We start from the raw sequence: 21,709 nt of genomic DNA, 5'->3' as shown, positions 1-21,709 counted from the left end.
CGCGACTAAAAAAATGGTGTGGTTTCAATTTCATCCTGAGTCCAATACATTTCTATACTGGGCTTTTTTATATACCCAGTAAGAAATTGGAGTGCAAAAAATGTTTTCAATTCTAATACAGACACTGGCTTCCAAGCACGACTCCTGCAGTGTGGCAGACTTTCAGTCTGCTTCTGCATGGATTGACGTGCATATAAATTTGTTTGATCAGCAATGTGCTGGAGAAGTTCGTTTGAGATGAATAGTTGCAGGAAGTCAGCTGGCAGGGTTGAATTTAGCTCTGCTGCGGCACCCCTTGGTCCTGGAGTTTCAGTAAACAGGAATGTGTTTGGCTGCCAGCCTGTTTCATGCCAGCCAGAACTTTTGGGATCTGCAAATATACATTTCAATATCATATAATATTTATTTTAGATCAGTGTGAAGCAATATATATATATGTTTACCTTTTTTCTTGGATCCACTGGTTGAAATTATAGAAGACATTTACCATCAAATATTTTACTCGTGCTGAGTTGGAGAATCATTTTTTTTTTTACCTTTATTCTGCTCACTGTGAGACGCGTCACCTTGAGCCCGACGAGCTGCAGCTGAAAGAAATATATACAATTACAATCATATCGAAAGACCGTTTTCTTTTGTTGTTGCAGTGTATTGAAAACACGTTTTTTATACCTCTCTTTGTCGTGGAAACTGTAGGTTGTCGCTGTGAGCACGATCTATGAATTATACATTCACGTTACACGAGGTGCTAGCAGCGTGCAGGAAAAGTATCTCATAGCAAGTTTGCGCTTACCTTCACAGTCTTCTGCGGATGAAATGCTGTCCGAATCACTTTCTCGAAGATCCGACTGTACCCACTCCTCCGAAGAATAGCCATCCGACTCGGGGTACTCTTCGTCGTCCGAATCAACGTCCGCGTTTGCAGAAGTACTTGGACGTGCACCACGTTTTCCGGCGTTAGCATCGCTAACCGGCGTCGCTTTAAGACGTGGCCGAAGACGTCGCGTCAAAGCCGCAACTTCGGCATCAACCTCGTTGTCGCCATCATCATCATCGCCACCAACATTCAATTTAGCACTGGTTTCTTTTTGAAAATACCGATCAAGCGTGAGCTGCTTTCCACCGGTCGTCATTTTTGCTTTCTCTTCCTCCATGCTTTTTGCTTTCTCCATTATCCTCTCCACTCCACTCTAGCTCCGCCTCACCTTTTATACCGACGCCCACGGTGGGCGGCACACCCAAAGTGCAAGGAGAGTCATCGCTGCCATCTAGAGGCCAAAACGAGTCATTAAACTTACTTGATCTGCTTGATATTTTCAGCACAGCTGCCCAAGGCTTCCCTCCACCCGTTTCAAAAAAAACCCAAAAAACATAGGGGACGTCTTTTAACGTCCTCGGCGCCCATCCCTAGGTTTATGCTAAACGTTTTATAACGTTTATGGCGGTCAAAGAGTTAAAAGCAGTCTGTGTATTCAAGACACTCATTAGTAATGTAAAAAAAATCCTTTATTTAAAATGGACTACCAACATGTTTCAACACAAGATTGTCTTCACCAGGGCATAGTTTGACAAATATAGAGTGTATGACTGAGCGATATTTGTGCATTGCTTTATTCATGTCAAACTAATTCTGAATTTAATTGTGATGAAGTCTGTTTTCTACAAGATTTCAAAATTTTTACTAATGTCAAAAATAAACTCACTAACATTGATCACAAATTTGTGAGGTGCCTAGCCCGGACACAGATATTTCACATGGTTTCTTTTAAGTTACATAGACCAGATGTAAATAATAACTAAGACGGTTATATTTAATAACTAATGTTTTGTTTTAGACTTCATGTCTATCTAAACAGTGTATGTCATTGTTTTGTCAAAAACATATTTCTATATACTTCCTTTATACTATAATCTAATCTGGTACAATCTGCTGCCTTTCTGCTCATGTATTTGATCAGAAAATTCTAGCAAAATTGAGCAATTGTGACTGCATTTCAGACACAAACAAAAGTATCAGTTAAGTCCTTGAATCTCTTTTGTGATTAAGAATTTCATTAATAAACCTGGCCTGAATTAACATCACTTGTATGTACAAAATACCTGGTCAATTTAAATTGAAACTAATTTAACCTATGTTTGCTATTTACTCTGCATTGTGGTGACTGCACATGCCTACAATTGTGTAATGTCTATGCTTTATGTTTTAGGTGTCCCTTGTTTGTGCCAAGGCTCTGGTACCAGGTCAGTCATAATTTTAATTGCTTTTGCAGCAGTTTTACAATCGATTATTTTAAACAATTCCAATATTTTGCAGGTTCATATACACTCAAAGTGGAACATGTACTTGTACTGTGCATTGTCAGCAATTGAAGTTGAGACTTGACATGGTATTCTGTGTGTGCATCATTTTAGGCAGAGGCACTGGCTGGCGCCACAGAGTTCGGGAATGGCCAGTTTCAGCTGTGACTGGGCGGAGGCACAAACTGGTCATTCCAGCACTGAACCAGGACAACACGGTATGTTTTATAATCAACTCTGCCTTTATAACAAATTAACAACCTTCATTTGTGTCTATTTTTTTAAATTACCTCTTTCCTTTTTTCAATTACTACTTTTTTTTTTTCTTTTGTAATAGTTTGTCCTGGTTGTTGGTGACTCCCACCTGCGAGCCATTGCCGATGGGGTTGTGAAGATGCCGGAGGGACGTTTCTCGTTTGCCGTGATGTCCACCCCGGGTGCCAGGGCCTCCGAGTTGCGTGCTGAGGTGCTGAATGCTGTTCTGCCTCGGTCACCCGAGGTGGTCTGCATTTTGGCTCCCAGCAACAACTTGGGCCGCCCCATCGCTGAGGCAGCGGCTGACTTTGGCCAGTTCTTGCACACCGTCTGCAGCCGCTGGCCCAACGTAAGTTCACACATTTCCTTCATATAGATCATACATTTAAATTTCAAGTATGTACTTGCATATGTCAAATATGTTCTGTTTAAAATACATTTCAGCCTTTTCCCGTAGTTAAACAGTTAATGAATATTGAAGGATGGAATATGAATGAAAGTTCATCTTGCTCCAGATGTATATTTTACAGTTTTAAACTTTGTGCAGGTCGTTGTGCTGGACTTCCCCCCTCGTCTGAACGTCGAGCTGGACCAGCAGGACCTTCTTCGCCAGGAGTACAACCGGGTGGCAGCACTTATGGGTACGTTCCATGTTGAAAATAGTTTTCACACACAAAGTTCTACTTTTCTTTAAGTCACCTCCTGATCTGATTTCATTGGTGTCTCAGCGGGGGGGAGGACTCTTGAGCTAATAATGTTTTTTCCTTTGTTACTGTAGGTATTCGCTACCTATCTGTTGCTGGCCACTTCCCGCTGTCACATCTTCACTTGTGGTGTAGAGACGGGGTAAGTACATTAGTTGCTGCAAAAAACAAACAAACATTTTATTAGTGCTCCTCCTATCAAAAGTATGTTTGTAGATGTATAATATTTTTTCTGATCATGTCTGGAAGGTACACCTCAGTGACAGCGATGGGATGCCGGTGCTTGCGCGGTTGCTGTGGGCTGCCGTCAACCTGCGGAGTGAGAGGACTGCACCACCTGCACCGGCTGCTCCTCAGCGTTCGCCACCAGCTCGAGTGTTCAGACCAAAAGTGGTTGTTAAGGGTGAGGTCACTGCGCCTCAGCCTTCCAACCCTTTTGACTGGACACTCGTCGGGAAGGCCATGGAGGTAAACGCAAGCCTAACATGTTTTTGAAAACCTCCTAACATGTTTTTGAAAACCTTAAATTTTATGAATGTGTGTGTTGCAATAATGTCACTAGTCATTTCAGAGCAGCTCGGTTGTGGACTCTGAGGTCACCTGTGGGCCCACTGGGTGGATGGGCACTCTCCAGGTTTGTGATGGTGATCATGGATTCATTCAGCCTTTTACCATGGCACATGTTAAAATTCTATTTCTCTATTTCTATTTTGTTGTGTTTTTTACAGTGCAACATCCCATTGAACCCTCTCTGGTTCAGCCCACCCATGTTGGAGGCGATGGACAAGCTGTCTCCAGCTCATCTTTCCAGCCCTGAGGACTGCCCAGTTGTTCCAAAGGACAAGAAGGTATTTCAGTTTTCCTATTTTGTTTGCCCGTTATGTTTACATATCTATCTTCATGACAAAAAAAAAAGTATAGTTAATTGTCCATTCTTGTAGTAACAATGCTTCGCAGTAAAAGCAAAAATATATATATATATATTTCTCTTTTCTTTTTTTTTTTTGCTCTTTCTTGATAGACATCCACCGCAGGGCACAGACGACAGCGGCCAGCCCATAAGAGCACACGGAGAGAGCACCAGGTTTGCATTGCATTCTTATCAGCCCTGAGAAGTCTTACTTAAAATCACAAACAGAAATTAGTGACTCTTCACACAAGTGCTGTGTGTTAAAGAATTATTGTTTGCTTGTCGTTTCAGCCAGAGGAAAGGCCAGCCCCTGCGGAGGTTCCTTCCAGACCATCATCGCCCCGTCGTCCTGGGACTGAGGTAATTTTTTTTATACTCACAACATTAACCATTAACATATGAAATGTTTAAAATTATATTAGTTAGAATTTAAGATAATTAAAATGGTTTCAATCATTTCAGGATCCTGCTGTGGGACTTCCTCAACGCACGCTATCCGTGAGGGCCACACATTCACAGATGGATGAAAGGTACTCAAGTTTTTCTCGCAACCACCAGTGTACTTGTATGGCTCTCACTTTCTTGGCCTTCCATGCTGAGGGGTTGCAGTTTAATTCGCTTGAACTTGACAGAGTGCTTGAACACGGGGACTCTCTTTACGTGGGTGCTAAACAGCAATTGATTTTGGACCATAACTTTGGGAATGATCACTTGACTGTCGAGGAGATGCCAAAACAAGTCATGACGGACACCAATGTCTATAATGTACAGATGCATGAGCTCAGCGTTGGTTATGTCATAGATGACGGTCATTCCCAAAGAGACTTGGGATTGTCTCTTGGAGCTCAGCTTGAGTGCTTGTCACAAAATGTCACTCTTGCTTTCTTGATTGTGAATCCAGAGTGTTTTGCAGTATTCCGTAACACATCAGGATACTTTGGGTTATTTGATTCACATTCCAGATCTGAAGTGGGCTTGCCACACCCAAACGGAACTGCAATTATGTTGACTTTTTCTCACTTGTGTGGCTTGGTTGAGCATTTGCGTCAGCTTTTTGAAGGACATAGCCGGTTTGCAACCTATGAGTTTGTGCCAGTCTCTTTTCATATTGATGGCAGTTCCATTAACACGCATCGGGATTCTACTACAACCATATCAAAGGCAAATGAAGAGCTACTAATTGAATTAGGTGATTCCCCAACTAAAGAGATACAAATTGTGATCGGTATTGTACCAAATCAAGAGCTACATAGTGCGGTACATGTTGAACCAAATAGCCAAGCAAGTCAAATTAATGAGAGTCAAAATATTCCGGAACCTCAGCAAGGACTCAAACTGCTGCATGTTAATATAGATATTTCCAAATGTAGTAAAAGTCAGCGTGCAAAACATTTGTATAGGGAACGTCAACACATTCGTAAGTGCCAACGACAACTGTCATCTAATTCTAAATATCACAGTGATCCTTGCTTTAAGGAAAAAAAGAAGCTCTATCAAAAGAATAGATATAACAGTGATTCTGCTTTTAAGGCAAAACGGCAGCAATATCTGATTGGCAAATACCAACACAATCTTGCTTTTCAGCAAAAGCAGAAGATATTGATGAAAAGGTACGTAGGAGAGAAATCCAGAAATGACCTTTCTTTTCAAAGTAAACGGAAACATTACTTGCGAGAGAGGTACAGAAAGGATATTTCTTTTCAAAGTAAACACAAAAATTATATGCAAGAGAGGTACAGAAAGGATATTTCTTTTCAAAGTAAACACAAAAAGTACATGCAAGAGAGGTACAGAAAGGATATATCTTTTCAGAGTCATCAGAAAAATTACATGCGAGAGAGGTACAGGAGAGACATTTCATTTCAAAGTAAACAGAAAAATTACATGCGAGAGAGGTACTAAAAAGATTCGGCTTTCAGGCCTTCTCATATTAGGCGCTGTTTACAAAAAAGAAAGGACAGGCGTGATTCAAACGCGCTGCAACGTATTCGCCACAAGTTAAATTGTGCTGTGAAAATCAAAAATAAATATAGTCGCGTCATTCCCCAGTGTCAGGAAATTGAGCAGGATCAGGCAAACGGTGTAGTAGACGTCTCTGTGGAAATGAAGCAGGCACTCGTAGATCCGGAAATGGAAGCCACCATCGCTTCTTTCCGGGAAAGGGTTCGGCATGGGCCGACGTATATCTGCACAGTGTGCCACCGTGCGCTTTTCCCCAATCAAGTAAAGCATTGCAAACGAGCCAGATACACCAAAAATGTTGATGTGGCGCTTGCGTGCTTGACAGGCCAGTTTGTTCACACTTGTAGTTGCCCCGCCCCATGTACCGTTCCTCAAGAACGGGTGCAGGAGTGGATTTGTCATACCTGTGACAACCATCTGTTCAGAGGTGGCATGCCACCCCAGGCGGTGGCAAATAACTTGGCACTGGCGCCCATTCCCGAAGAGCTGTCGGAATTAAATGTACTTGAACGACAGCTAATTGCAAAAATCATCCCTTTTGCAAAGATTGTTGCGTTGCCCAAAGGACGGCAAAGGGCCGTACACGGTTCTGTGGTGTGCGTTCCATCAGAGATGGAAGCCGTAGTGAACTCCCTCCCAAGGCCGCGCAGTGAGGCCCAGCTTCTCCAGGTGAAGCTGAAGCGCCGCATTGTGTACAAAGGTTACCAGCATTTTTACACTGTCAACATGACAAATGTCTTGGCAGCGCTGAGGACACTGAAACGCATTCATGCAGAATACAAAACTGTATCGATAGATGAAAGCGCTCAGTTTGAAAGTCTCCAGGAAGAGGAAGACGAGGGGGTAGGAGAAGAGGACATCCCTGAGGCCGATGCACAGCCAGAGAGCAGCGACACCCCCGCAAACAAAGAGCAACAGACTCCCCAAGAGAGCAAAGAGGAGCTCAGGCCGGGCTTGACACTCGACACCTGTATGCAGCCTCCTGACATCGCGCAGGAAAAGCTGTCATATGGGGACGGCATATTTAGCATCGCTCCTGCCCAAGGAAACAAGCCGGTGGGATTTTTTGCCGTGCCAAACCTCAAAGCCATGGCCTTTCCCGTTCAGTTCCCAACAGGACAGAATTCACTCGATGAGGCGAGAGAAATTAAGCTGTCACCCAGTTTGTATTTCAATGCAAGGTTATTCTCCGTTGACACTCGATTTGCCAAAGATCAAAGTTACCTTTTCTTTGCGCAGTTTGTGACAGAAACGCATCTGGCCACCAACAGCATGTCCATTCAGGCCCGCAAGGGGACAGCCCTCACTTGGGATGGGAAGAAGATTTCAAACCGGATGCTTCAGGACAAAGACGAACTGGAGAAGCTCATCCAAAGAGAGCATGCGATGCGCTTCATGCAGCCCTTGAGAGGCACGCCGGCTTTTTGGGAGGGTGCCCTTAGGGACCTCCATGCAATGACCAGGCAGTTGGGCAAGCCCACATTCTTCCTTACCTTTTCTGCTGCGGAAATGAGATGGCCCGAAGTAATCGAAATAGTCAAAGCGCAGCAAGGCGAACAAGGGGACTTTTCCCATCTCGACTGGAATGCCAAATGCGATGTTCTTCGCAGCAATCCGGTCACAGTGATGCGCCTTTTTGAGAAAAGGATGGATGCTCTTATGGCATTCATCCTGTCTCCCGCACAGCCCCTCGGTCCGGTAGAAGACCACTTCTATCGTGTGGAATTTCAAGCCAGGGGAAGTCCGCACGCTCACATGCTGCTCTGGATTAAGGGTGCGCCAGTCATCGAAGAACCCGACCCCAGATGTTGTCAAGAAGCCATTGACTTCATCGACAAGTACATCACTTGCAAAATACCAGACCCGATTGAGGACCCTGAACTGCACGACATTGTCACCAGCGTTCAGGCACACAGCAAAAACCACACAAAGTCTTGTCGGAAAGGAAACGTTTCTTGCAGATTTGGGTACCCCAAACTGCCGATGGACCAAACCACCATCACGTTGCCATTCCAGACGGAGACTGAAGACGTCCCAACGGACAAGAGTGTGGAAGGCCAGCATAGGAAGCAGGCGGCCAAATCGGCGCGCCTCACCGAAAAACAAAGGGAGGCTAAAGAAGAGCTCAAACGCATCAGAGAGATCCTCATGGACGCGGATGTCCCGCAGGACTTGCCGGAGCTTCTCAAAAAGGCCAATTTGACAATGGACAGCTACAAGGACAGCGTCACTAATCTGACCTCCGGAATGGTTGTCATGTTGAAGCGTGCTCCAACGGAAAGCTGGATCAATGCTTACAACCCACATCTGCTGCGGGCATGGAACGCCAACATGGATATTCAGTACGTGCTCGATGACGTCGCGTGTCTCATGTACATGATGTCGTACATTTCCAAACCGGAGCACGAGATGTCCGAGTTCCTCACGTCTGTCGTCAAAGACTTGAAGACAAAGCCTCTTGTCGACAAAAAGGACGAGATGAGGAAAATAATGGCGGCGTATTCCAAGCACAGAGAGGTGAGCGCTCAAGAAGCGGTGGCGCGGACATGCAGTCTCCCTCAGAAGAAGTGCTCGCGCAGCGTAGTTTTCATCCAGACTGCTGAGGATGGCGTGAAATTGAGTCTACCCATGAGTAGACTGAAGACCATGCATCCGGACGCAGACAACGTGTGGATGTCTGGTCTGCCAGACAAATATGTGGCAAGACCTAGAACGGCAATGTTTGAGCGGATGTGTCTCGCCGAATTCGCATCCGAATACCGAGTCGTCTACGGTCAGCAGACTGAGGGCAAGAATGTCATTCCCCTCTCACACGGCAAGGGATTCATCCAGAAGCGGATTGGAAAAGATGCCGTCATCAGATTCACTCGCTTCTCGATCAAAAAGTATGCTGAGAAGTATTACAGGACCCAGCTTAAATTGTACCTCCCCCACAGAGACGACGCCGAGCTCAGGTCTGAAAACCTCAAAAAGTACGAGGAGTTCTACGGTGCCGGGGATTCAAAGTTCGGTCGGGTGCGGGCTATCGTCGACCGCAATCGGGGGCGGTACGAAGGACGGGGAAAGACCGTGGACAATGCCTTTGAAAAATTGAAAGAGCTTCGTGCGGTTCTCAACGCGTGGAGCACTTTTGCGCCGGAGGTAGAAGCAGAGCGTTTGGAGTGTGTTGCCGAACGAGAATCTAATCCGTTACAGGAAGACCCGCAAGATGAGGTTCCGGCCTACCAGGACGCTCCTGGTAGCGGCGCGGTCTTGCCGGCGTTTGAGGCGCCAAAGTTGAGCGCCGAGTTTGTGAGGAACATGTACCGCAGTCTCAATGAAACGCAAGCGTCCGTCTTTTACGCTGTGCGCGAGTGGTGTTTGAAACGCGTTTCGGATCGTCTCCTCGAGCCCTTCTTTTATTTCATCTCCGGAGGAGCTGGCTGTGGTAAATCGCATGTCATCAAGTGCATTTACCAGGAGGCCAGTAAGATTCTCCGACAGCTTCCCAGGTTCCGCGACGAAGCGGATATGGCCAAGCCTGCTGTGCTGCTGACGTCGTTTACTGGCACGGCGGCTTACAACATCTCAGGGAAAACTCTTCATTCCCTCTTGAAACTCCCCAGGACTCTAAAGCCTCCTTACCAGGCGCTGGGGAATACGTTGGACGCATTGAGAGCAACCCTTTGCAACGTGGAAATTTTGATCATCGACGAGATCTCCATGGTCTCCAAGGAACTCTTTGCCTATGTCCACCGGAGATTTCAGCAAATCAAGGGCAACCAGAGACCATTTGGGGGCATCTCCGTTCTTGCAGTTGGGGACTTCTACCAACTGCCACCCCTCGGAAGGTCCAAGCCCCTCTGCGTTTCTGACAACGATCTTCTTGACCTCTGGACAGATTTTCAGATGGTCAAGCTTACACAAATCATGCGGCAAAAAGACGACGTCGCTTTTGCCGAGCTTTTGAACAGGATCAGGGAGAAGGGGAAGGCTGATCCGCTCGGCGATGGTGACAGGGCGTTACTCACCACGGCTGTCACGGATGCGCGAGACCTCCCTGCGGATACTCTGCATATCTTTGCCACCAATAAAGAGGTTGATGGGCACAATGCAGCAACTGTGGCTGCTCTCAAATTGACTGTGGTCAATATTCCCGCAGAGGACTACAGGAAGAGCCCACGGTCGGGGGCGATGGTCACTGTGACCAAAGTGATCATGGGGTCGAGAAGGGATCTACCGGATGCCCTTCAAGCTGGTATAGGAGCACGGGTTATGCTTCTTCGGAATTTGGATGTCGAGGACGGATTGGTGAACGGGACCTTTGGCACAATAGGCAACATTGTTCAAAGCGCCCCAAAGGGGTCGGCGGAGAAAGTGACCTTGCTCGGACTGAGGCTAGACAATCCCGAAGCGGGCCAGAAATTGCGTGATAAAATTCTGGGGCCGACGGATGACTTAGTCTATATCGAAAGGTCGGAAGAAAACCTGGGCATGAAAGGCGTGGTCAGGCGGCAATTCCCCATGAAGCTTGCCTTTGGATGCACGGCTCAAAAAGTGCAAGGCATGACGATGACCTCTGCAGTGGTGTCTCTTAAGCGTGTGTTTGAACCTGGAATGGCCTATGTTGCCCTAAGCCGCACGACGTCACTTCAGGGATTGAGGGTCATAGACTTTGACGAATCCAAAATCTATGCCAATCCCAACATCACGGCGGCAATGGACAGTATGACGCGCGCTTCTTTCCAAAGTACAAGACCATTGTTGTACTTTTCCAAAATGCCGCAAACTGCTTTTCCCACCTTGACCATTGTTCATCACAACACCGAGGGGCTTCCATCTCATATTGACGACTTAAAGTCTCATCATGAGTTGAGGCTGGCAGATGTCCTTTGCCTCACTGAAACTCATTTGTCTGGATCCTTCTTCCCCCCTCCCTTGCAACTGGAGGGATGCAGCACTTTTGTGCGCAACAGACAAGTTTCGTATTCAAATAGACTGGACATGGCCCAAAAAGAGGGTGGCGGAGTCGCAGTCTATTATCGCGATTGTCTTCGAGCGGAGCCCCGTCGGTTTATTCAGAATGTGGTTGACCTGGAATTTGCTGTCATCAGGGTTGACGCTCCCGTCCAGGCTTTGATAGCTACGGTCTACAGGCCACCCAACCTGAGTCTTGGCACCTTTCTTCCAAACCTTGGAAGTCTCTTGGATGCCTTGGCCGTGATGGACTGCCAGCCTATTGTTGTTTGCGGAGACTTTAATGAGGATTTGCTTTCAAAGGGAAAGAAATCCATTCTGGACTTGTTTCAGTCCAGAGGCTTTTCACAGCTGATCACCCAGGCCACAACTGGAAAGCAGACACTGATTGATCACATTTACATATCTCGCCCAGATTGTTGTGTTCAATCAGGCGTTCTGCACACTTATTACAGTTACCACAGTCCGGTCTACTGTGTGTTAACTTCTTGTGTCAGCTCATTGTCGATCGCAAGGGCACCATTTTCACAAGTGCGCCTTTGCAAATGTTATTGAGCCTTTCATACCACTGCTCAAAAGAGGGGGATACTGTACTTTAAATTGTAAAGGCTGAAAAGTTAAATCCTTTGCTCGTTCAAAATTGGTGTCATAACAGAACTACACTCAAAATCAGAGCGGCCAATCATTTTTTTTGTAGACATATTTATCATTTAGTTAGTTCTAAACGTATTGAGCTTTAAATTGAATTTAAGACATGGGATATGTCATTTAAGCGCTCCCTTATTTTGAGCAGTGTTGTATGACGGTACTTTTAATCAGTGTGCTTTTCTGTTAGCAGGACATCGTGCATTTGGACTTGAATGTTTTGTTTGTCCTTATTGTGATTGTGACTATAACACAATGAAAAGTGTTGGTGTCAGTGAGGAACTGCGATGGTAAGGGATGAACTGCGAGGGTAAGTGATGATTGATTACTGAATTGATCTAGGCAAACATTGAACACTCATTTTTCATTTTCACATGCAATACAGGTGGATGGAGCGCAGCAAGGGGCGCTACTTGACATGGCCAAGGATATCAAGGTTGTTATGTCCGGTACAACTGGTGGAGAGAAAAGATGAAAAAAGGGATCCCGCAAACGTAGACCAAAATGATTTATTCTACAGGATTCCTCACTGAAAAACCGTCACATGTGTATTGGATGAGTATTTAGATTAAGTTTTAACTGTTCAGTTTTGCTGCCTATTTTCTAACAACTTGTTCCTTTGTGTGCTCAGGAAAAGATGAAGATGCTGTGTAACAAAGACCCAAAACGGCTCTTTTAAGAGCCGTTTTACATGTACTTTGGAGTAATATTCCTGCAATATTGATCAGCACCAACATGCCTTTTAATATGCAATGTCAAATTTAAACACTGCATTCATACTGTATTTGCTCCATGATACAGTATATTGCATTTTATATTTTAATCACTTACACTATAAGCAAGAAATTAAACTGATTCCCTTTTGATATGACTAAAATGTCAATCAAGACATAAGGGAAGCCATTACACATGTAATAACTGCAGTTATTACAAATTGTCCTGAACTCTATTCCTGCTGACACAAATTGAGAGGTAAAGTACACCAACATTTGGCAAACAGTTCAGAGCATGCATCTTTCCACCTTGCAAGAGTCAGCAGGCCCATTCAAAATTTCCGCGGAAATTTTTCTAGTATTATTCTTCTTCTTCTTTTTATTATATTTTTTAATCTTCCACCGATTTTTCCGCAAGGGAATTCCCAGTTACCATGGCGACGCTATTCCCAAAAAACTCCCAAATAAAGTCCCATACGAATGAATGGGAAACCGAAAGAGATCAACTCCAATCAAACACCTTTTTCCAAGACACGCGCATACGTTGACCGACCGATATGAATTTTAGCTCCGATATGAATTTTAGCTCATTTTGTTGGAATTTTTGTCATCTTTAGCTCAGTGTTAAAAAAATATTAAGGAATGAAAGCTCTCCCCCCTGTGCGGGTTCAAAGACCGTGAGCAAAGGGTGAAAGTCGCCTATTTAGAGTGTGACTAATTAAGGCTTCAGTGACGGGAACCAAAAAATATATTTCCAAAAGTTTCACTTCAACTCGTCACCATGGCCACAATCTTTGCTCACTAGACATCAAATTGGCACATTTTGTAGCCACAAGCCTCTGCTTTCTGAAAAACTAAGTTTTATTTGGCTAAGGTGTCATTTAGTACCTTTATTTTCACTTTAAGCGAGGAGAAGTCGGACTATTTCGATCTCTTTTCAATGTTATTTTCGCCGTTTTTCCCTCTTTATTTTCGATCAATCATAAGTTTTCAACCTGCTCCTAAGTTGGTCATTTTTCATCCGATTAAAAAACTGAGAACATGCTCGCGTTCCCCAAACCCTTGCCGTTCTAACGAGCCATTTCTGCAATCTGCATCTTCAACCGTTAGGTCGTGAGAGGCTTTTGTTTGAGGTGAGCGTATCCTATACAAAATCAATGGAATGTGGGTGCGTGACGTCTCGCAACAAGTTAAAATCAAATGTGTGTGCGTGAATGATCTGTCGTTTTTGCATAGCAACTGCCTCAGCCAATCATCTCTCACTGTTGAGCTCAACTCAGCCCCTTTTTTTCTTGGTGTACTCAAGGCTTGGCCTATATACGACTACTACTATTGCAAATACTATTACTACTACTACTATCTTGGCCAATTGATTAGGTACACCCAGGATTCTGGTCAATTAATTAGCTACACCCTGGATTCTCGCCACTCCGCCCACCCAGGGCGGCGGCCATTTTGGCCAATTAATTAGGTACACCAAGGATTCTCTCCCCTCTGCCCACCCGGGGCGGCGGCCATCTTGGCCAATTAATTAGGTACAGCCAGGACTTTTCAGTCACAAAATGTTTTTATTTGATTATTTTCCAAATTTGTAGCTTGACTATTACTGTGTTTTTTTCTGATTATGGTTTATTATTTAATACTAAAACTTGTCCATTTCCTTTGCTAAAATAAATGTTTTCTTTTATAATATTGATGAGTTCTTCAAGATGCACAAACAGTGACTGTGCGCATGTTGTCTCCACAGTTTCCTCAGGGCACACATAGACATATAAAAGGAATTTGTAAGATGTTAATACAATTTGGTTAATGGTGTAAATCAACAAATTCAAATTGGAAGGTTCATTTAACTACATTGTTTTATGTTCAATATACTTAAAAAAAAAAAATCAGTGACATGTACAATGTAGCCAATAAAAAAATATATAATACTGGATATTTTGTAGAAACATTTCATCACTTGTAAAGATTTGTCTGTGTTGAATAATTTAGACAGGTGATAATTGCTGAAATTAAAATAACAGATTCATCACATCATTTTAAATGCATAGTAATTAAAATGTGTCACTCCCTTAACACTGAAAACAAAGATATGAATTAGACAATGGTTGGTTCTTTTTAGTGGTTAAAAAAGTGGATGTTTGAATTACAATTTTTATCTTTTTATATGTATTTATTTTTTTATGTTGATGTGCAAAAAACACATACAATTGGTCAAGCAGCGCATCCACTACCAGACAGCCTGTCCTGTATGTAGCAGTATGTCCTACTCGCAACCCGCGAGTGTTGTATGACACAATCCGCATTATTGAACCTTGCAGCTGCACGCAGCGCAGTTGCCCCCTTAAACTGGTCTAATGACGTTTGTGGATCAATTCAGATTTGTCCCCGTCTGAATCAGAAAGAATCTGAAATTTTCCCACCCCTAGTGTTAACGTCATGACGGCTTTTGACATTTGGTGAATCAAAGGTTAATATAGTACAGAACGTTGAAAATAATGCGGAACTAAGAAGCACGGTACCAGTCCTCTTCGGCATACTTTGGAAAGCGCACACACCAACACACGCAGTGTGCGCTGATGAAAACAAATATGGATGACCATCATCTTGTCACGAGGGTGGTGTTTGAGGACCCAAACGCAGGGCAGCAGAGATGAGGAGGCACAGGCGAGCTCCAAAAAAAGGTTTATTTTAATCGAGCAAAAACAAGGAGGCAAACTAGGCACAGGTCAAAAAGAACAAAACAGAACAAAGTCCAGACCCAGAGTGGGGCTTGACATGGCAAGACATAAACTGATTGCTGTAGTTGCTGCATAATGTCTAACCAATAATTTGAGCCGAGCTACGTTATAACTACAGTATAAGGATGCAATATTCATCAGCCTACACCTGCCACCAGCTGATATCCAATACACCACGTTTTACAATTATTCTCTTTTTCTTTCACCAAATACCTAATGTATAGATAACGTAATACTGTACACTAGGCATGGGACGAGACAGAAATCCCACGAGACCAGATGTCTCACAAGAATGAGTCCACGAGAATGAGATGAGATTTGTAACAAAAAGATGGCTAATATAAATCTTCCAGTTCAAGGCAACGACGAGTCAAGTCGTCATAGGCCGTGACACGCTGCCGAGAATAACTTCAAAATAAGAGCCTAGCAAGGCATTGATGTCCATATATTATTGGTATAGTAAGGTTTATTTTGAAGATGGCCTTCTCACTGCGTTTTCCCGTCATAAAAAAGTTGCTGTGACTGTCTTCCTGACAGTGTACGCTAAATGTGACCTGCTCCAAAAAAAAAAAGGGTCCGCATGACGGTGCCATTAGTTTTGAGTTTGGGGCAACAAAAAAAAAGATAGTTTAGACAAAAATGTCGATTTTGAAAATTTCCAAAAAATAGCTTCCTTAATGTCTCTATTATTATTTCCCAGCATCATCAAAGTTAAATTTGTAATAGAAATGAATGAAAATAAGTCATTATTGGAACAATTTGGGCAACGTGTTTTTAGCTAGTAGCCTGTCTCGGAAACCTGCCTCAAAATAACCAAGAGTTCCTCGCCTCTAACGTCACTTAACAAATAATTTATATTAATGGAAACCAAAAAAAAGTAAAAAAATAAATAAAAATACACCATAATGTGACCCTTCAGCATGAAAGTGAACAGAAGACACACATCATAACAACGGCATCCAACATTGGAGTAGAACAGCTAAATGTCATCAGTCCGGGGCGAAGGTTTGTAATCCAAACAGTGATAATCTCCAATTCTGGGATCTCTTTCTTAAACAAATATATTTCTACTTTTAATTTAAATGAATGGATTCATGAGCTAAAGCATTTCACATTGGCGAGGGTGAAACTCAAGCGAGAAGCCAAGCAGTTTCCACCAGAGCAGAGTGACAGACTAGTATAAAAGTTGTTAAATACATTGTATGTAATAATGTAGGCTAATGTAATAATGTATTGTATGTAATGTATATATTGTACATAATGTAATAGGGCTGGGTATCGATTCTAATTTCCTCAATCGATTTGATTTCGATTCACAGGAGTTCAGTTCGATTCGATTTAGATTTTTCCCAATTCGATCCGCTTCGATTCAATCAATATTGCTTAATTATGGAACATCAATTCTTCTTAAAAATCAAGGGAATGATTAAAAACGCCACAAACAACTTTCAAATTAAATTATTTTGAGGTCGTAACTGGTTAAATGATTTAGTTTAATGAAAGTAACACAAGTTTTAATCACTTAAGTGTTACACAAACATTGATGAAAATATTTCCATAATTCTAATTTAATAATTCTAAATAAAGATTCTGAATGGACTCAAAGTTCAACCAATTAGGTCTTTCATAAATGTAAAAAAAGACTTTTAAATTAATGTGAACAATATGAAACAAGTGAAGTGTACAACTTGAGTGGGTTACAAAAACTTTCCAAGAAAACAGTAAGATACCTAAAAAATGGCCTTGAAAATTATATTTTCTTAAAATAATTGATTCATGGTTTTATGAATCGATATCAGGCTCAAAAAGGAAAATCGATTCAATATCGATTATTCAATTTTTTTTAAACAAATTTCATCGTGCCAACATTAAAATTGGTGTAACTTTGTATATTTTTTAGGTACTCCCATGTATTTAAATCATTTTAAAGGAAAATAAGTGTAGAATTTGAATATATGAATATCTAAATTTGTATTTATTAAATTTTTTTCTTAACCAATTAGCACACTTTTGTCACAAATAAGCAGATTTATGCCTCGGAAAAAAATACATCTCGTGCTTTGCAGGATGATAAATCTCGTGTCATTCTAATCCCGCAAATTCTCGTATTACGAATTCTCATCCCATCCCTACTATACAAAAATAAAACTGGGATATTTAACATGTTTTTCTCTTTTCGGATCGGTAACCTTCCACATCTATACTTTGCACATTGTACACCATAAAAAACACCGACAATGGAAGTTCAAACACACAACTGTCCAAATGCATTCAGCCAAAAGTCTTTAGTGAATGTCTAGGTCTTAGATGAAACCGGTTGTAACTGCTGCATATCTTACCAATAATTTCAGCCTAGTTACATTAAAACTACAGTTTAAGGATGCATTGTTAGCAGTTCATCCATCCTCGCCACTAGCTAATATCCACCTCATGTTTTCCATTATCCCATAGATACAGTTGGTTTCACTTTTTTTCTCACCAAAAACCCAATGTATAGATTAGGAAACACTTTACATTCATAAACTAAAATTGAATACATTTTACGTTACTTAAACTTTGCACATTCTACACTAGAACAATATCTACAAGGGAAGCTCAAACCCTCAAGTGCACACTGTCCCCAGCCAAAAGACTTTAATTATTGTCTCTCTCAATGTCTTAGATGAAGCCTGTTGTAGCTGTTGCATAATTTACTAATAGTTTAAGCCTAGTTACGTTATTACTACAGTAGATGCATTACTCGCAGTTCATGACACGACGTGGCAGATTTAGGACTCAGACGCAGAGATAGGAGTTTGAGGCCAAGGCAGATATTTATTAAACAAAAACAGCTAATATCCACCTCATAACCTTTGTCATTATCTTATAACCAAAGACATTTTCACCTAATGTATAGATAAACAAAGTAATGCTGTACATTCCTTTAGTATAATGAAATAAATAACATGCTTTTCTCTTTTATTTACTTTTCAGCTACCAACGCCCCAGGTAACCTCCCACACCTCTTTGCACATTGCGCACCAGAATAATGATTTGCAAGGGAAGCTAAACACACCCATTTGCCTCCAGTAATAAGTTGTTTGCGAATGCCTAAAGGTCTAATGTGAAATCTGATGTAGTCTAACCATTAATTGGAGCCTAGGTTAGCTATACGTTATAACTACGGTGAACAGATGGATTATTAGCAGTTCATCTGGCTGCCACTAACTAATATCTACCTCACAACCGTTGTCATTATCTCATAACCTAAGTCGTTTTTTTCCCTCCAAATACTCATGTATAGACAAGGTAATACTGTATATTCCTCAAGTATAATGGAATAAATAATGTTTTTCTCTTTTATTTACTTTTCAGATGCAAGTAAGTCACCAAACCTACACTTTGCACATTGTACACCAAAACTGCTATCTACAAGGGAAGGTCAAACCCTCAAGTGCACACTGTCCCCAGCCAAAATACTTCAGTTATTGTCTCTCTCAAAGTCTTAGATGAAGCCGGTTGTAGCTGTTTCATAATTTACTAATAGTTTAAGCCTAGTTACGTTATTACTACAGTAGATGTATTACTCGCAGTTCATGACACGACGTGGCAGATTTAGGACTCAGACGCAGAGATAGTAGTTTGAGGCCAAGGCAGGTATTTATTAAACAAAAAAAAAAAACTCCTCGTTTAGAGGGAAAAAACAAAGGCTATTAAATGTTAAACTAAAGGCGCTCCAAAAGGGAGGATGTCTAAACTACAAACAAACCAATATCACTCCTTAACTAAAACTATACAGGACAACAAGGCTGAGGACTGACTGGCTCTGACGAAAACACTTAGGCACAAGACAGGGGAGACGCAGACTATTTAACACATGTGGGTAATGGGAAACAGGTGGACACAATCAGGATTGACACTAACACCACATGAGGAAGGGCAAGTGACCTGAAACGAAAGGAGTCAGAATTTTCCAAATAAAACAGGAAATGACAAGACAACCTCACCGCGGTGTGTGACAGTACCCCTCCCGACAGCCTAGGCTGGTCAGGATGATCCCTATAGAAGTCCTCAATTAGAGAGTCATCCATAATGAAGCGGGAAGGAACCCACTGTCTCTCCTCGGGCCCATACCCCTCCCAGTCCACCAAGAACTGCCTGCCCCGGCCACGATTGCGGACGGCCAGCAGTCGCTTCACTTTGTAGACGGGGCCCCCATCCACAATCACAGGAGGCGGCGGGCGCGAGGGAGCCGGAACCAGGGGACTCTCCTTGACTGGCTTGACTTGGCTCACGTGGAACATGGATGAACACGAAGGGACTGAGGCAGGCGGAGACGGACAGCGGCCGGGTTGATCACCTTGGAGATTGGGTACGGACCCACAAACCGTGGTGCCAACTTTTGGCATGGCACCTTCAAGTGGAGGTTCTTGGAGGACAGCCACACTTTATGCCTCGGCTGGTATGCTGGAGCAGGTCTCCTCTTTTGATCAGCTGCTCGCTTGACTCTGTCCCTCTGGCGCTCCAGTACCTGCCGAGCGGCTGCCCAGATGCGATGGCAGCGGCGGACCAAGGCATGGGCAGAAGGAACAGAGGCCTCAGACTCCAGGTTAGCAAAGAAGGGGTGATCGTAGCCAAAAACACATTTGAATGGGGTGAGTCCTGTGGCAGAAGTAGGCAGCGAGTTATGGGCAAGCTCAACCCAGACCAGGTGTTTGCTCCACGTTGAAGGATTCTGGGAGACTAGGCACCGGAGACCGGTTTCTAACTGTTGGTTGAGGCACTCAGACTGGCCGTTAGCCTCAGGGTGCTAACCTGAGGTTAGGCTGGCTTTGGCTCCGACTAAGCGGTAAAACTCCCTCCAAAAGCGAGACACAAACTGGGGCCCCCGGTCCGACACAATGTCTCTACGGAACCCATGAACTCGAAAGACGTGGTTAATCATGACCTCAGCCGTTTCCTTGGCTCATAACCTAAGTCGTTTTTTTCCCTCCAAATACTCATGTATAGACAAGGTAATACTGTATATTCCTCAAGTATAATGGAATAAATAATGTTTTTCTCTTTTATTTACTTTTCAGATGCAAGTAAGTCACCAAACCTACACTTTGCACATTGTACACCACAACTGCTATCTACAAGGGAAGCTCAAACCCTCAAGTGCACACTGTCCCCAGCCAAAATACTTCAGTTATTGTCTCTCTCAAAGTCTTAGATGAAGCCGGTTGTAGCTGTTGCATAATTTACTAATAGTTTAAGCCTAGTTACGTTATTACTACAGTAGATGTATTACTCGCAGTTCATGACACGATGTGGCAGATTTAGGACTCAGACGCAGAGATAGTAGTTTGAGGCCAAGGCAGATATTTATTAAACAAAAAAAAAAACCTCCTCGTTTAGAGGGAAAAAACAAAGGCTATTAAATGTTAAACTAAAGGCGCTCCAAAAGGGAGGATGTCTAAACTACAAACAAACCAATATCACTCCTTAACTAAAACTATACAGGACAACAAGGCTGAGGACTGACTGGCTCTGACGAAAACACTTAGGCACAAGACAGGGGAGACGCAGACTATTTAACACATGTGGGTAATGGGAAACAGGTGGACACAATCAGGATTGACACTAACACCACATGAGGAAGGGCAAGTGACCTGAAACGAAAGGAGTCAGAATTTTCCAAATAAAACAGGAAATGACAAGACAACCTCACCGCGGTGTGTGACAGTACCCCTCCCGACAGCCTAGGCTGGTCAGGATGATCCCTATAGAAGTCCTCAATTAGAGAGTCATCCATAATGAAGCGGGAAGGAACCCACTGTCTCTCCTCGGGCCCATACCCCTCCCAGTCCACCAAGAACTGCCTGCCCCGGCCACGATTGCGGACGGCCAGCAGTCGCTTCACTTTGTAGACGGGGCCCCCATCCACAATCACAGGAGGCGGCGGGCGCGAGGGAGCCGGAACCAGGGGACTCTCCTTGACTGGCTTGACTTGGCTCACGTGGAACATGGATGAACACGAAGGGACTGAGGCAGGCGGAGACGGACAGCGGCCGGGTTGATCACCTTGGAGATTGGGTACGGACCCACAAACCGTGGTGCCAACTTTTGGCATGGCACCTTCAAGTGGAGGTTCTTGGAGGACAGCCACACTTTATGCCTCGGCTGGTATGCTGGAGCAGGTCTCCTCTTTTGATCAGCTGCTCGCTTGACTCTGTCCCTCTGGCGCTCCAGTACCTGCCGAGCGGCTGCCCAGATGCGATGGCAGCGGCGGACCAAGGCATGGGCAGAAGGAACAGAGGCCTCAGACTCCAGGTTAGCAAAGAAGGGGTGATCGTAGCCAAAAACACATTTGAATGGAGTGAGTCCTGTGGCAGAAGTAGGCAGCGAGTTATGGGCAAGCTCAACCCAGACCAGGTGCTTGCTCCACGTTGAAGGATTCTGGGAGACTAGGCACCAGAGACCGGTTTCTAACTGTTGGTTGAGGCACTCAGACTGGCCGTTAGCCTCAGGGTGGTAACCTGAGGTTAGGCTGGCTTTGGCTCC

At 43.6% G+C, this 21,709-nt stretch overlaps 1 long non-coding RNA gene across 1 annotated transcript; it reads right to left on the bottom strand.

Moving 5' to 3' along the window:
- Positions 1-536: 536 nt before the first annotated feature.
- On the bottom strand, positions 537-1,195 carry LOC147155471 (uncharacterized). The gene is made up of 3 exons (XR_015092357.1): positions 794-1,195; positions 673-716; positions 537-587 (listed from the first exon to the last, which is right to left on the bottom strand). It is a non-coding gene; the product is annotated as an uncharacterized LOC147155471 (long non-coding RNA).
- Between the last annotated feature and the right edge of the window lie 20,514 nt (positions 1,196-21,709).

This window comes from Leptonotus elevatus, chromosome 22, assembly GCF_054856555.1.
Source record: "Leptonotus elevatus isolate MCC_2025b chromosome 22, RoL_Lele_1.0, whole genome shotgun sequence".
Taxonomy (NCBI): domain Eukaryota; kingdom Metazoa; phylum Chordata; class Actinopteri; order Syngnathiformes; family Syngnathidae; genus Leptonotus; species Leptonotus elevatus.
The sequence above is the reverse complement of the archived record's forward strand: the minus strand, read 5'-3'. Positions and strand labels throughout refer to the sequence as shown.